Here is a 16,919-nt window from a genome sequence, read left to right as displayed (position 1 = left end):
ATTGAATGTAATACTAAAAAAAGAATTTATATTGAATTTCAACATAAAAATTAAAATATTCAGGGAGAAAATGTAAACATTGCCAGTATATGTCAGTACATGATTAGACTGAATAATTTATAGTGTGTAAAGGAGGTACTTCTATGGAGCGTTCTTCCAAACAGCGCAAGAGAAACAGTTTATTTAAGTTTGTTTAGTTTAAACATATTTATTTCTTATGGCATGTACAATATATACAGATGTAACACAATATAAACAGAAAAGGATTGAAACGAAAGAAGCAAGTTCTTATATAGTTTCTCTCCTTAGAATTAATATTTACACATGGAAGTGGCAGTGTTTAAAGAATACACATTTCATGATATATGCCAGTAGTAACTAGACGGGATATAAACATTTAAACAAGTGAGGTGATCAAGGTAGGATAAAGGATTTTGGTTGTGGGTCAATGTCAAATAAATGCAACGTCGAGTCGGGATCGGATTGTTATAAGAAACGCTTAGATTCGGTGATGTATTGTTGGACACAAAGAAAGATAGTAGAGTTATCATCATCGTTTAGGGATGTATTGCCAAAGAGGAGCGTATCAAGGTCTACAGGACTTATAATTCCTAAGACATTGATTATTAACTTTGTCCGTATTACGCTATAATAAGAACACGTGAAGAAGAAGTGGAAGTTAGACTCAATATCTCCACAGCGACAAAGAGGAGAATCAATAATATTTTTAGCGTAAAGGTGCTCATTAAGGGAACTAGATTTGGTCCTTAATCGCGTGTGAATGACTTGAGAATGACGTTTACCTATGTAATAGTACGATGGTGTTATAACTTTATCCTGTTAAGTTTATATTTAAATGCATTCAACGATTCAATATTGTTAACATCATCTGGTAGGTTATTCCATTTTCGAGTGACTGCGGGTACGAATGAATTGTAGTAAAGGGTTGTTCTAGATTCGGAAGTACGTAAGTCATTAGCATTGCGAAGATTATACCTAGCAACAGATCCAACATGTTGGGGTACAAGGTCGGATAAATACTGTGGGTTAATCGAATTTTGCATTTTGTAGAATAATGTTAATTTATGTTTGTCACGGCGGTCCTGAAGCGATTCCCAATTAATTTCCTTATGCAGGTCAGTTAATAAAACTAGTTCAGACGATCCACAAGCGATTCGCGCTGCTTCATTTTGAATTTTATCAATTTCGTTTTTTTCCGCTTGGGTGCAATTGTCCCATATCACATCTGAATATTCGATAAGAGGTCGAATAAACGATATATAAATTATTTCAAGAGATTTCCGATCAAGTGTGAACCTTAGTTATTGCATAATATTAATTCGATTCCATGCTTTTTCTGTTATGTATTTAATATTGATGTTCCATTTACAGTCTTTAGAGAGGAAAACCCCTAGATGTTTGTGGGAACCGACCTCTGGTATTTGTTTAGACATCATTGTAAAAGTACATTGATTTGGATGTTGCTTTCTGGAGAATGTTAGGGATTCAGATTTTGAGGGATTAAATAATACATGCCAATCTAAAGCCCATTTAGATATTTTGTTGAAATCACTCTGTAGTATTGTATTTGAGATGATTGGATCATCGGTAATAATGTATAGGGAAGTGTCATCAGCAAAAGGCGAATATTACTTTTGATTTCGTAAACAATATCATTAATAAAAATGAAAAATAACAGAGGCCCTAATATGGAACCTTGGGGAACACCGGCTTCTAATATTCCCCAGTTAGAGACTGCGCCTGGAAGTACTACGCGTTATCTTCTATTATGAAGATAATTAGTAAACCAGGATAGTAACTTTCCTCGAATGCCAATAGCATTTAGTTTATGGAGAACACCTTTGTGCCAGACCTTATCAAAGGCTTTACTGATATCAAAAAAAAGACAGCTTTTACCTCTGAACCATTGTCGAGGGCTTTACAAAACGTATCGTATATATATGTAAGTTGGTTAGTAGTTGAATCACCTGGCAAAAATCCAGACTGAAAAGGCGTAAGTAATTTGTTACTAATGAGGTGATTATATACGTGTTTGAAAATGATTTTTTCGAAAACCTTTTCCATTGTATTTAAGAGGGAAATTGGTCTATAGTTGCTAACTACTTTTGGGTCGCCATTTTTGAAAACAACACTAACGTTAGCTTCTTTCCAACAACTCGGCATGATACATTTATTAAGTGAAACGTTAAAGAACTGACAAAAGAGGAGTGGACAGTTGATTTTGGCATTCTTTTAAAATTCGATTATTTATTCCATCTGGCCCCGATGCTTTGTCCACGGGAAGTGATTTAAGAATGTCTAGAACATCGGTAGGTGTAATGCATAGAGACTGCAACGAGTTAGCTATCGGTAAATAAGTTAGTTCCGGCATATCTTCATTAGCGATTTCAATTTTGGACTGACTTCGAAAAAAATTGTTTAGGATATTTGCCTTTTCAAAACAATCGGTTGTGGTAGTATTGTCAATGGGATTTAGGAGTGCTGTATTAAGGTTTTTGCTAGGCTTATTAATAAAAGACTTAAGTATTTTCCACCAGTCCTTAGATGAATGGTTGTTTTGTTAGAGTGTATTGCTTAAACTTTCGTAATGCTGATCTTTCGCTTGCCTTATTAATAAATTTGTCTTATTTTACGAAATTTAGACCAATAATAATTTGAGTTTTTAGATTTCGCGTGATGATAGGCACGTTTACGTTTTCTTATCATTCGACGAATGTGCGTATTAAGCCATGGTGCGTCACGCGGTTTAATTTTAATAGACTTGTTTGGGATACAATATTTCGCGTTAGAAACAATAGTATCGGTGATATTAACACAATAAGTGTTAACATCATCATTTGCAATAGAATCCCAATCAAATGTAGAGAACCTTTCGCGAAGCAGGTCATAATTTCCATCTGCATATTTCCATATGTGACGCTCATATACTGTTGAATTTGGCTTATTATATTTAAATAGACCATATATGGGACAATGATAACGGTTTTGTTGGTCAAGAAAAGGATCACCAACACCTGATAAGGCCAAGCTATCAAGATTACTTATTAATAATAGGTCAAGAATAGATGAAGACCCTTCCGTAAAGTGCGTAAGTTCGTCAAAAACTTTAGCAAGACCATATTCAGTACACCCAGAATCAAGTTTACGGGCTTGTGAGGGTTGATTGCTGTTAAGATTAAAGTCTCCGGTTATTATAAAATCGGATATACCAGTTTCGATTGCCTAACCGATGGAGTCATCAATTAACTTAGTGTATGCTGCATCCGCGTTTGATGGTCTATAAAAATAACCCAAAAAGAACGTTCCTTTTTCTCTTAAAGTGTAGTTCAATCCAAATAGTTTCTAATGGAGTAAGTTCAAGATCCAGTCTATGTTCGTAGTGTATAAAATCTTTAACATATAGCATTACCCCACCGTGGCTGTCCTGTGTTCGATCTTTACGTTCCGGTGTTTGGTATGAGGGGATAAGAAGTTCGGCAGTTACGATTGAATTATTAAGCCAAGTCTCGGAAAAAGATAATAAATCCAAACACGAGAGCTCTGCTGTGATGATGTCTATCTTGTGCCGTATACTTTGTACATTATACTGAATAAAAGAAAAGTTGTTTTGAAATGATAATATATCAGTAAAATTATTGGACTCCGTGGCAGAGGATTCAGAAGAAAAAGTTGATAACGGGCCTGGGTTTAATTCGATGTCTCCAGAAAGCAACATTAATAATGTCAGCCATGTGACAAGCATGACTATGGGAAATATATAAAATATTCGTTTTAAGAAATAAGAAATGGCAATCAAGCGTTTTCCAACTATCATGCTATGGTCGTTTAATGGACTGGGACAGTTGGGATTGACTTTTGATTATATTAAGTGTCGATATAAGAGCAATTTCATTGTTGTAAAGTGAGAGCAGAAAAAAAAGATTTAGGAATATGAAAAACAATCCGATCGCTTTGTATCTTGGTAGGATGTTATGGGTATCCATCGTTAAACAATTGAAAAATTAGGTACTGTACGTTATATTTTCGAGTTATAATAGACCAGAAGACTGCAACGAATCCTTCATCCTGTACAAAGTCAAAGAAAAAGAAAATGAAAATAAAAAATAGAAATAGGGAACAATATAAAAATGTATGAATTCATTTTATGAGTAAAGGTCACTTCAATAATTTTTAAGTGCTTAGTACATTTTAAACAATTGGTTATTTTGGTGATCGGTTTTCGTGGGCCAAAGACGAAGTGATGCATTCGACAGAGATAACAACCTATAATAAGTTACACATAGATTCTGACGATCAGGAAAGTGATGTTCACAATTTAAGTTAGAGAGTGAGAATTAGGTTTGGCACGTTAAATATGTAATAGTGTGAAAGCAATTTAAGGAAATGTTCACATGTAGAGAAAAAGAGATTGCTAGATATACTAACTCTGAAATGTGGAAAACTGTCAAAAGTATTACTACCAAAATTTAAAAAATAATACGGAATACATGTTAAGCATTAAGCTTAATCGTTAAATATATATGAACATTTACATAATTAATACTTAATTAAGTACACAGTTGTTCAAGCACACTAAAAAGCAATAAAGCATAGCAAATTGGCTCAATCAATATTAGTACATTGTTTACAAAATACAATATGATTATAACTTAAAGATCAAGTATTACGTACACGTTAAGACTGCACACATAAGAGAGAACGACTATCGTTGTATAAGGATTCTGATAATATAGTCAAAATACTACTGCAAACTTTAAAAAATATATGTTAAGCATTAAGTTTAACCCTTAGACATATATTAAAATTTATATAATTAATACTTATTTAAGTACACAGTTGTTCACGTAAGAACGTGCGATTTAGATTTGACATGTTAAGTTTATAATTGTTTAAGAGAAATTTGTAGAAATGTTTACGTGTAAAAAGAGAGCTTGCTAGATATATTAAATCTGAATTGTAAAATACTGTCAAAAGTACTATTACAAGAAATAAAAAACATACATTCTTAGCATTAAGCTTGAACGTTAGATATATATGAGCATTTACATATATAATACTTATTAAGGTAGACAATGGTTCATGCGCACCAAAAAGCAGTAAGGCATAAACAATAGACTCAATCAATGTATGTACATTGTAAACAATATGCAATATGATTGTATCTTAAATATTGATTATAATGTACGCGTTAAGACCGCACATTTAAGCGAGAACGACTATCATTGATCAAGAATTCAGAAAATATGGTCAATAATACTACTGCAAAGATTACAAAAAAAAACATGTTAAGCATTAAGCTTAAACGTTGGATATGTATGAATATTTACATAATTAACACTTATTAAGTACACAGTTGTTCACGTCAACTAGATATATTAATTCTGAAATGTAAATACTGTCAAAAGTCCTATTATAAGAAATAAAAAACATACATGCTCAGCATTAAGATTAAACTTTAAATATATATGAGCATTAACATAAATAATACTTATTAAAGTAGACAATGGATCATGCGCACTAAAGAGCAGTAAGGCATAAACAATAGACTCAATCAATGTAAGTATATTGTTTACAATATGCAATATAAAATATTAAATATTGATTATTATGTACACGCTAAGACCGCACATATAAGCGAGAACGACTATCGTTGATCAAGGATTCTGAAGATATGATCAATAATACTATTGCAAAGATTAGAAAAATAACATGTTAAGCATTAAGCTTAAACGTTGGATATGTATGAAAATATACATTTTTAACACTAATTTAAGTTCACAGTTGTTCACGTGCACTAAGAAGTAAAATGGAAAGCATAACGAATTAACTCAGTCCAATGTAAGTACATTGTTTACATTATGCAAAATGAGTATGTCTTAAAATTACGTATTACTGTTAGACTGCATAATTTAGACGTTAGATATATATGAATATTTTTATATTTAAAACCTTTTTAAGTCTACAATTGTTCACGTGCACTAAAAACAGTAAAGCATAACTTTTAGACTCAATCAAGTGTTAGTACATTGATTACAGATGCAATAAGACTATGTCTTAGATGTTAAGAATTACGTGCACGATTAGACTGCACGTTATATATTTAGGTGGATATTTTCATATTTAATACCTATTAATGTCCACACGTGTTCACGTGCACTAAAAAAAAGTAAAGCATAACAAATTGACTCCATTTAAGCGTATCCTACACAGGGGATATGTGGGGTCCGTCTACGGAGCCCATTGAGTCTTCGTATAAGTATAGTTAAAATACGTCATGCTTTGATATATGTGTTATATCCCAAAGAAATCAGCCCTTCAGAAACGAAATTGTGCGCCCGCATTGGGGTGATTATAGGAAAATGCGTTATATTCGATATACATTGTAAATATAGACCGTTCCATAATCGATAAATTGACCGCCGCCATATTGTCAGTCACGTGGCTGTCCGCCATTACACTGCTGCTAACTGGTGCGAGACTGCGATTCCAAAAGCCAAAAACGTAGAGAATACCCGCTTAACCGTTGTCGGATAAATAAATTACTTAATGAATTAATGTGAGGCGATTATCACATTTTTGTTGTTTAAATGATTGTTTGAAGTTGAGATTGATTGTTACAAATAAAATGTTTAAAATGCTTTCGTGTATTTGTTTTTTTTATATCTGTAATCAAGTGGTAATCATCGGCGAAAATTTGCCGGTTCAGTCGCTCATACTATGTCTTTGATTAGACTTGTTACTTTTAACGTTTCACAAACAATTCACGCATGTATTGTTGTGTTGATTTTAATAGCCGCAACATCAAGCAATTTATATTTTAATTAATACTTATTAAAGATTCTCGCGCAATTAATTACCGCTAATTGTTTGTAATTGGTCTCATGTGGTAAAAATCTACATTCCAAAATCATAACATATTATATTAAGTATGATATTTTTGATACGCCTTCCTTTATTTTTCTTGTTCTAACTGATATCAAAGATAAAAAATTGTGGTTTGGATTTATATTTAATTATGGAATTTTGTCACGTTAAAAAACGAGCTTTTTATTATGAGAGAGTGATATTGATCTTGACGATCTTTTATGTGATTATTCGGAAGATGAAGAGAATGTGATCTATGTGATATATCTATATTTTCATCTGTGAATCATTTAACAGCTATAAAGCTAAAAAATACTAAAAAATGTATTTTATAGGTCTTTGAAGTAACGCAAAACATATGGATAACGACACCAAATGTTTAGTCAATTAATCCACACAAAAAAAACTCCGAAAAAATCACCTAAATAATATTTCTAAAATATATTATTAAGCGCCAAACGAATTTATTAATACATTTATTTGCAACTTTAAAAACGCGGCATAAGCATCAAATTAAAGATTAACTGAAGACTGAAAGGCCGACAATTTGACACAGCAAAGAGCTCTATGCATAAGCCGTAATATTTTTTGCAGAAAAGCTTCAATAAATTACAATAGTAATACATCTAATTATAAAAATATAATTATGAATGGCATGAGTACGTTAGTGTGATAAACACGTGAGTAATAGAAAGTATTAGGGGTGCATTGAAAATAAACGTACTACAAAGCCCTATTAAAAGCGAAGTGCATGACAGTATTAACATGTAATTTTAATTTGATGGGTTTTGTACAGAGAATGACGCTATTGAGGAATATAAACATACAACTGAAAAACACAACTTTACATGATGCAATTTGAACTGTGTATTCATGTATATTGAAAACTCGTTACTAGTGAGTATGAGTGGCAAATATCTAACATTTTAACACACATATATCTATATTAATATTTTTTTTAAACAATATTTACCCCGTTCGTGTCAAATGTAATTTCTTGTTTTATGATGTCGTTCGTGCATTGCCGTAACATTAAATCTTCATACGAAATGACGTAGTTTTAATTAACCGATACCCGCTAAATACGTTAAATGTTATGTTTTTAGGTAAATTTTATAATTATCAAATACTTTTTTTTCATAAATTAAACCAGGGATTAAACGGGCTAGTGTCTTTACGGTGTACAATTTCTGATATTCTATATTGGACATAACTTTTAATTTGTACAATATGTAACATATCTAATGAACGCAACTGTTAAGTATGTCGGAGGTAAAATATTAAACCAAATGACTGCTTAATACTACCAGAAAGAGAAGACATGGTGGCATCATCAATTGTGTTTAATGACCAGACTGTCATCTGCCACCCAGTGTGGTTTATGACACCCCGGGATGACGCCATGTTGTTAGTTAAGTCTGGATAATATCTGATCAAAACGAAATAATCGGATTATGCAGAACAAACGGGCAATTCAACACTGGAATGCAAAGGATTACGCGATTTTAAGATTGATGCATATAATCAAATAATAAATATTGCATTTAGTTTAATTAAATGGTTTTTTTAATGTGTTAACGTGTTTATTTTCCTAGACAAATACCTAAAAAATGCACGTTTTTCAAACATTTTTCTGTTATAACACTAACTTAACATCTCCTTTAGCAGAAAAACTTTATTTCATACAATTTGCATGACAAACAAACAAGTTTTACAAAAAGAAAGAAATTCACCCGTTGAATAATCGGTGCTCTCTTAGGGGGCAGGGGATATATTTTTGACCAAATTTCGAGTTCCGAAAGGCCGCAAACAGTCAAATCCATTGCATCAAAACAGAAAGTGACACAAGAAAGCCTTTTTGTGTCAGTGTCATAGCATAGGCAATATACATTGAAAATACAACCAAAGACAAGGCTGGCTTCTTCACTTGTGAAACTATGGCCCTTGATCTTTCCCCCCGACCACCTCATTTTTAATGAAAAATTGAGAAATTTGACCCATTTCATGGCATGCACAGAACATTCAAACAGAATGCAATCCTAGTTTTGGCTACATTACTCACTAATTTCATCCCTGTGCTTTGTTTATTTGCCTAGGAAAGTGTCTCCCATACGTTTAGATTTTTCACAATTTACCTTCAAAATTTTGTTCTGTTTCTGCAGCGTGAAATATTGACTTCCGACAAAAGTGAAAACCTCCTTTTTGAAGATTCAAAATTTCCTTGCTAGGGAGCTGTGGCTAGTTGTAATGTTTTTTTCCAAAATTTTGAGACATTCTTTCTACAACTTAACACAAGAAATACATCTTATAAATACCTAATTGATTTTTAAAGACCATAGGTAACACCTACCCTAAAGATATGTAATTTTCATGGACCCCCCCTTCCACTGATATATCCCCTGCCACCTTAAGTTTTTTAATATATGCATAATAAAACAAAAAGCTTTTGTTATATTAAAATATAATGTTTAATGAATTAAATGCAACATTTCTGAACTGTATCCTGTGTTTTGTTTGTATTTCATAGTAATTCCAAAAATTCACACAATTCAAGGGAAACAACCAGAACAGAAATAATAAAAAAATGGTGTTCCTATTCACAACATTTGACTCTATTTAGTAGAGAAGCACACAAGTTATATGTCAAATGTTTAAAATGATTATTGACACTATCAATCAGTCTTACAGATGTATATTCCCATATGATTACATAATACATGCACCAAATATTGATATTCATTCATTAAAATACCATTCAAAATTAGATCACTCCATAAGAAATCACAGCACAGTTATAAAAACAATCACGCTAGGAAAAACAAAGGTGTACTTTTCAAAAAAGGAGTATTTCCAAACTATAAAGTTTCTGCAGGCATGTGCCCTGTGTAGAGAAACAAGTTCAAGATTCTATTCCGTTGAATTCAGACCCTGACCTGGAAAGTGTCGTGCGATTGGGTGATTCTGTGGCTAACGATGTCTTGAATGCGTGTAATCGTTCTCGGGGTCCACTCGTTCTCCCTATTAAACTGCGACCACATCAAACAGTACCACAGTCTGAAAATCAAAGTGCTACAATTGGAAACAGTGGGCAAATATATGTGACTATGAGAACATCATTGTAAACAAGACACAGCTTGAAAACATTTTCAAGTGCATAAGGAACCTTCATGAGCACATATTTTCCTTTTGTTAATGCTTTGAGGCCCATAACTTAAGTGCTTGATGTTGACACAAAGTTTACTGTGGCATAAATGTGACACATGCATTTTTGATGACATGGCATGTTTATTTTCAAGATAATATAGTGCATGGTGAGCTTTAAGCCTTAGCCTTTTGCCGCGGAAACTACACCGCAGAACACCATAGACGCTTGGAGTGTACGCCCCCTTCCAGATGTGGCATTCACTTATTATTTCGTATTTATTATCAAATAAATGCTTCAATCTTAGTCTTTCTTCATCGGTTAGGTGTCACATGAAGAAATATGTTGCCATAATGACTTCAAATAAGAAGAAAAAGAGAATTTATGTTTGCGGCATGTTACAAACCACTATTTTGCATAATTTTCCTATTTTTACCAACTTTTTCTACAAAACTGCAATAATAATCTTGCTTATTTAAGTATTCAAGCTCAGAAAATGTGCAAATGTAGATGCTATTACACAAATATGAGTTTAAACATTGTTTTCCAGTGCGAAACCAGCACACGTGAAATTTTCCTAAAATTAGCAATGGTTTTAACATTATTACCTCCCTTTGTTTTCCATAATCTCAACCATAGCGGTTAAAAGATATATGCAAAATTATGTTCGATTTGTTACCGCAACACATTTGTGGAATACATGTATCAATTTTCGTATGATATACACAATTTTGAAATTTTGCGTTTTGCTATTAAGTTTTTTAATATATGCATAATAAAACAAAAAGCTTTTGTTATATTAAAATATAATGTTTAATGAATTAAATGCAACATTTCTGAACTGTATCCTGTGTTTTGTTTGTATTTCATAGTAATTCCAAAAATTCACACAATTCAAGGGAAACAACCAGAACAGAAATAATAAAAAAATGGTGTTCCTATTCACAACATTTGACTCTATTTAGTAGAGAAGCACACAAGTTATATGTCAAATGTTTAAAATGATTATTGACACTATCAATCAGTCTTACAGATGTATATTCCCATATGATTACATAATACATGCACCAAATATTGATATTCATTCATTAAAATACCATTCAAAATTAGATCACTCCATAAGAAATCACAGCACAGTTATAAAAACAATCACGCTAGGAAAAACAAAGGTGTACTTTTCAAAAAAGGAGTATTTCCAAACTATAAAGTTTCTGCAGGCATGTGCCCTGTGTAGAGAAACAAGTTCAAGATTCTATTCCGTTGAATTCAGACCCTGACCTGGAAAGTGTCGTGCGATTGGGTGATTCTGTGGCTAACGATGTCTTGAATGCGTGTAATCGTTCTCGGGGTCCACTCGTTCTCCCTATTAAACTGCGACCACATCAAACAGTACCACAGTCTGAAAATCAAAGTGCTACAATTGGAAACAGTGGGCAAATATATGTGACTATGAGAACATCATTGTAAACAAGACACAGCTTGAAAACATTTTCAAGTGCATAAGGAACCTTCATGAGCACATATTTTCCTTTTGTTAATGCTTTGAGGCCCATAACTTAAGTGCTTGATGTTGACACAAAGTTTACTGTGGCATAAATGTGACACATGCATTTTTGATGACATGGCATGTTTATTTTCAAGATAATATAGTGCATGGTGAGCTTAAAGCCTTAGCCTTTTGCCGCGGAAACTACACCGCAGAACACCATAGACGCTTGGAGTGTACGCCCCCTTCCAGATGTGGCATTCACTTATTATTTCGTATTTATTATCAAATAAATGCTTCAATCTTAGTCTTTCTTCATCGGTTAGGTGTCACATGAAGAAATATGTTGCCATAATGACTTCAAATAAGAAGAAAAAGAGAATTTATGTTTGCGGCATGTTACAAACCACTATTTTGCATAATTTTCCTATTTTTACCAACTTTTTCTACAAAACTGCAATAATAATCTTGCTTATTTAAGTATTCAAGCTCAGAAAATGTGCAAATGTAGATGCTATTACACAAATATGAGTTTAAACATTGTTTTCCAGTGCGAAACCAGCACACGTGAAATTTTCCTAAAATTAGCAATGGTTTTAACATTATTACCTCCCTTTGTTTTCCATAATCTCAACCATAGCGGTTAAAAGATATATGCAAAATTATGTTCGATTTGTTACCGCAACACATTTGTGGAATACATGTATCAATTTTCGTATGATATACACAATTTTGAAATTTTGCGTTTTGCTATTAAGTTTTTTAATATATGCATAATAAAACAAAAAGCTTTTGTTATATTAAAATATAATGTTTAATGAATTAAATGCAACATTTCTGAACTGTATCCTGTGTTTTGTTTGTATTTCATAGTAATTCCAAAAATTCACACAATTCAAGGGAAACAACCAGAACAGAAATAATAAAAAAATGGTGTTCCTATTCACAACATTTGACTCTATTTAGTAGAGAAGCACACAAGTTATATGTCAAATGTTTAAAATGATTATTGACACTATCAATCAGTCTTACAGATGTATATTCCCATATGATTACATAATACATGCACCAAATATTGATATTCATTCATTAAAATACCATTCAAAATTAGATCACTCCATAAGAAATCACAGCACAGTTATAAAAACAATCACGCTAGGAAAAACAAAGGTGTACTTTTCAAAAAAGGAGTATTTCCAAACTATAAAGTTTCTGCAGGCATGTGCCCTGTGTAGAGAAACAAGTTCAAGATTCTATTCCGTTGAATTCAGACCCTGACCTGGAAAGTGTCGTGCGATTGGGTGATTCTGTGGCTAACGATGTCTTGAATGCGTGTAATCGTTCTCGGGGTCCACTCGTTCTCCCTATTAAACTGCGACCACATCAAACAGTACCACAGTCTGAAAATCAAAGTGCTACAATTGGAAACAGTGGGCAAATATATGTGACTATGAGAACATCATTGTAAACAAGACACAGCTTGAAAACATTTTCAAGTGCATAAGGAACCTTCATGAGCACATATTTTCCTTTTGTTAATGCTTTGAGGCCCATAACTTAAGTGCTTGATGTTGACACAAAGTTTACTGTGGCATAAATGTGACACATGCATTTTTGATGACATGGCATGTTTATTTTCAAGATAATATAGTGCATGGTGAGCTTTAAGCCTTAGCCTTTTGCCGCGGAAACTACACCGCAGAACACCATAGACGCTTGGAGTGTACGCCCCCTTCCAGATGTGGCATTCACTTATTATTTCGTATTTATTATCAAATAAATGCTTCAATCTTAGTCTTTCTTCATCGGTTAGGTGTCACATGAAGAAATATGTTGCCATAATGACTTCAAATAAGAAGAAAAAGAGAATTTATGTTTGCGGCATGTTACAAACCACTATTTTGCATAATTTTCCTATTTTTACCAACTTTTTCTACAAAACTGCAATAATAATCTTGCTTATTTAAGTATTCAAGCTCAGAAAATGTGCAAATGTAGATGCTATTACACAAATATGAGTTTAAACATTGTTTTCCAGTGCGAAACCAGCACAAGTGAAATTTCCTAAAATTAGCAATGGTTTTAACATTATTACCTCCCTTTGTTTTCCATAATCTCAACCATAGCGGTTAAAAGATATATGCAAAATTATGTTCGATTTGTTACCGCAACACATTTGTGGAATACATGTATCAATTTTCGTATGATATACACAATTTTGAAATTTTGCGTTTTGCTATTAAGGGGGCAGGGGATATATTTTTGACCAAATTTCGAGTTCCGAAAGGCCGCAAACAGTCAAATCCATTGCATCAAAACAGAAAGTGACACAAGAAAGCCTTTTTGTGTCAGTGTCATAGCATAGGCAATATACATTGAAAATACAACCAAAGACAAGGCTGGCTTCTTCACTTGTGAAACTATGGCCCTTGATCTTTCCCCCCGACCACCTCATTTTTAATGAAAAATTGAGAAATTTGACCCATTTCATGGCATGCACAGAACATTCAAACAGAATGCAATCCTAGTTTTGGCTACATTACTCACTAATTTCATCCCTGTGCTTTGTTTATTTGCCTAGGAAAGTGTCTCCCATACGTTTAGATTTTTCACAATTTACCTTCAAAATTTTGTTCTGTTTCTGCAGCGTGAAATATTGACTTCCGACAAAAGTGAAAACCTCCTTTTTGAAGATTCAAAATTTCCTTGCTAGGGAGCTGTGGCTAGTTGTAATGTTTTTTTCCAAAATTTTGAGACATTCTTTCTACAACTTAACACAAGAAATACATCTTATAAATACCTAATTGATTTTTAAAGACCATAGGTAACACCTACCCTAAAGATATGTAATTTTCATGGACCCCCCTTCCACTGATATATCCCCTGCCACCTTAAGTTTTTTAATATATGCATAATAAAACAAAAAGCTTTTGTTATATTAAAATATAATGTTTAATGAATTAAATGCAACATTTCTGAACTGTATCCTGTGTTTTGTTTGTATTTCATAGTAATTCCAAAAATTCACACAATTCAAGGGAAACAACCAGAACAGAAATAATAAAAAAATGGTGTTCCTATTCACAACATTTGACTCTATTTAGTAGAGAAGCACACAAGTTATATGTCAAATGTTTAAAATGATTATTGACACTATCAATCAGTCTTACAGATGTATATTCCCATATGATTACATAATACATGCACCAAATATTGATATTCATTCATTAAAATACCATTCAAAATTAGATCACTCCATAAGAAATCACAGCACAGTTATAAAAACAATCACGCTAGGAAAAACAAAGGTGTACTTTTCAAAAAAGGAGTATTTCCAAACTATAAAGTTTCTGCAGGCATGTGCCCTGTGTAGAGAAACAAGTTCAAGATTCTATTCCGTTGAATTCAGACCCTGACCTGGAAAGTGTCGTGCGATTGGGTGATTCTGTGGCTAACGATGTCTTGAATGCGTGTAATCGTTCTCGGGGTCCACTCGTTCTCCCTATTAAACTGCGACCACATCAAACAGTACCACAGTCTGAAAATCAAAGTGCTACAATTGGAAACAGTGGGCAAATATATGTGACTATGAGAACATCATTGTAAACAAGACACAGCTTGAAAACATTTTCAAGTGCATAAGGAACCTTCATGAGCACATATTTTCCTTTTGTTAATGCTTTGAGGCCCATAACTTAAGTGCTTGATGTTGACACAAAGTTTACTGTGGCATAAATGTGACACATGCATTTTTGATGACATGGCATGTTTATTTTCAAGATAATATAGTGCATGGTGAGCTTTAAGCCTTAGCCTTTTGCCGCGGAAACTACACCGCAGAACACCATAGACGCTTGGAGTGTACGCCCCCTTCCAGATGTGGCATTCACTTATTATTTCGTATTTATTATCAAATAAATGCTTCAATCTTAGTCTTTCTTCATCGGTTAGGTGTCACATGAAGAAATATGTTGCCATAATGACTTCAAATAAGAAGAAAAAGAGAATTTATGTTTGCGGCATGTTACAAACCACTATTTTGCATAATTTTCCTATTTTTACCAACTTTTTCTACAAAACTGCAATAATAATCTTGCTTATTTAAGTATTCAAGCTCAGAAAATGTGCAAATGTAGATGCTATTACACAAATATGAGTTTAAACATTGTTTTCCAGTGCGAAACCAGCACACGTGAAATTTTCCTAAAATTAGCAATGGTTTTAACATTATTACCTCCCTTTGTTTTCCATAATCTCAACCATAGCGGTTAAAAGATATATGCAAAATTATGTTCGATTTGTTACCGCAACACATTTGTGGAATACATGTATCAATTTTCGTATGATATACACAATTTTGAAATTTTGCGTTTTGCTATTAAGGGGGCAGGGGATATATTTTTGACCAAATTTCGAGTTCCGAAAGGCCGCAAACAGTCAAATCCATTGCATCAAAACAGAAAGTGACACAAGAAAGCCTTTTTGTGTCAGTGTCATAGCATAGGCAATATACATTGAAAATACAACCAAAGACAAGGCTGGCTTCTTCACTTGTGAAACTATGGCCCTTGATCTTTCCCCCCCGACCACCTCATTTTTAATGAAAAATTGAGAAATTTGACCCATTTCATGGCATGCACAGAACATTCAAACAGAATGCAATCCTAGTTTTGGCTACATTACTCACTAATTTCATCCCTGTGCTTTGTTTATTTGCCTAGGAAAGTGTCTCCCATACGTTTAGATTTTTCACAATTTACCTTCAAAATTTTGTTCTGTTTCTGCAGCGTGAAATATTGACTTCCGACAAAAGTGAAAACCTCCTTTTTGAAGATTCAAAATTTCCTTGCTAGGGAGCTGTGGCTAGTTGTAATGTTTTTTTCCAAAATTTTGAGACATTCTTTCTACAACTTAACACAAGAAATACATCTTATAAATACCTAATTGATTTTTAAAGACCATAGGTAACACCTACCCTAAAGATATGTAATTTTCATGGACCCCCCTTCCACTGATATATCCCCTGCCACCTTAAGTTTTTTAATATATGCATAATAAAACAAAAAGCTTTTGTTATATTAAAATATAATGTTTAATGAATTAAATGCAACATTTCTGAACTGTATCCTGTGTTTTGTTTGTATTTCATAGTAATTCCAAAAATTCACACAATTCAAGGGAAACAACCAGAACAGAAATAATAAAAAAATGGTGTTCCTATTCACAACATTTGACTCTATTTAGTAGAGAAGCACACAAGTTATATGTCAAATGTTTAAAATGATTATTGACACTATCAATCAGTCTTACAGATGTATATTCCCATATGATTACATAATACATGCACCAAATATTGATATTCATTCATTAAAATACCATTCAAAATTAGATCACTCCATAAGAAAT

This window comes from Dreissena polymorpha, chromosome 15 (assembly GCF_020536995.1).
Source record: "Dreissena polymorpha isolate Duluth1 chromosome 15, UMN_Dpol_1.0, whole genome shotgun sequence".
NCBI classification, from domain to species: Eukaryota; Metazoa; Mollusca; class Bivalvia; order Myida; family Dreissenidae; genus Dreissena; species Dreissena polymorpha.
Note: the sequence above shows the minus strand (reverse complement) of the source record.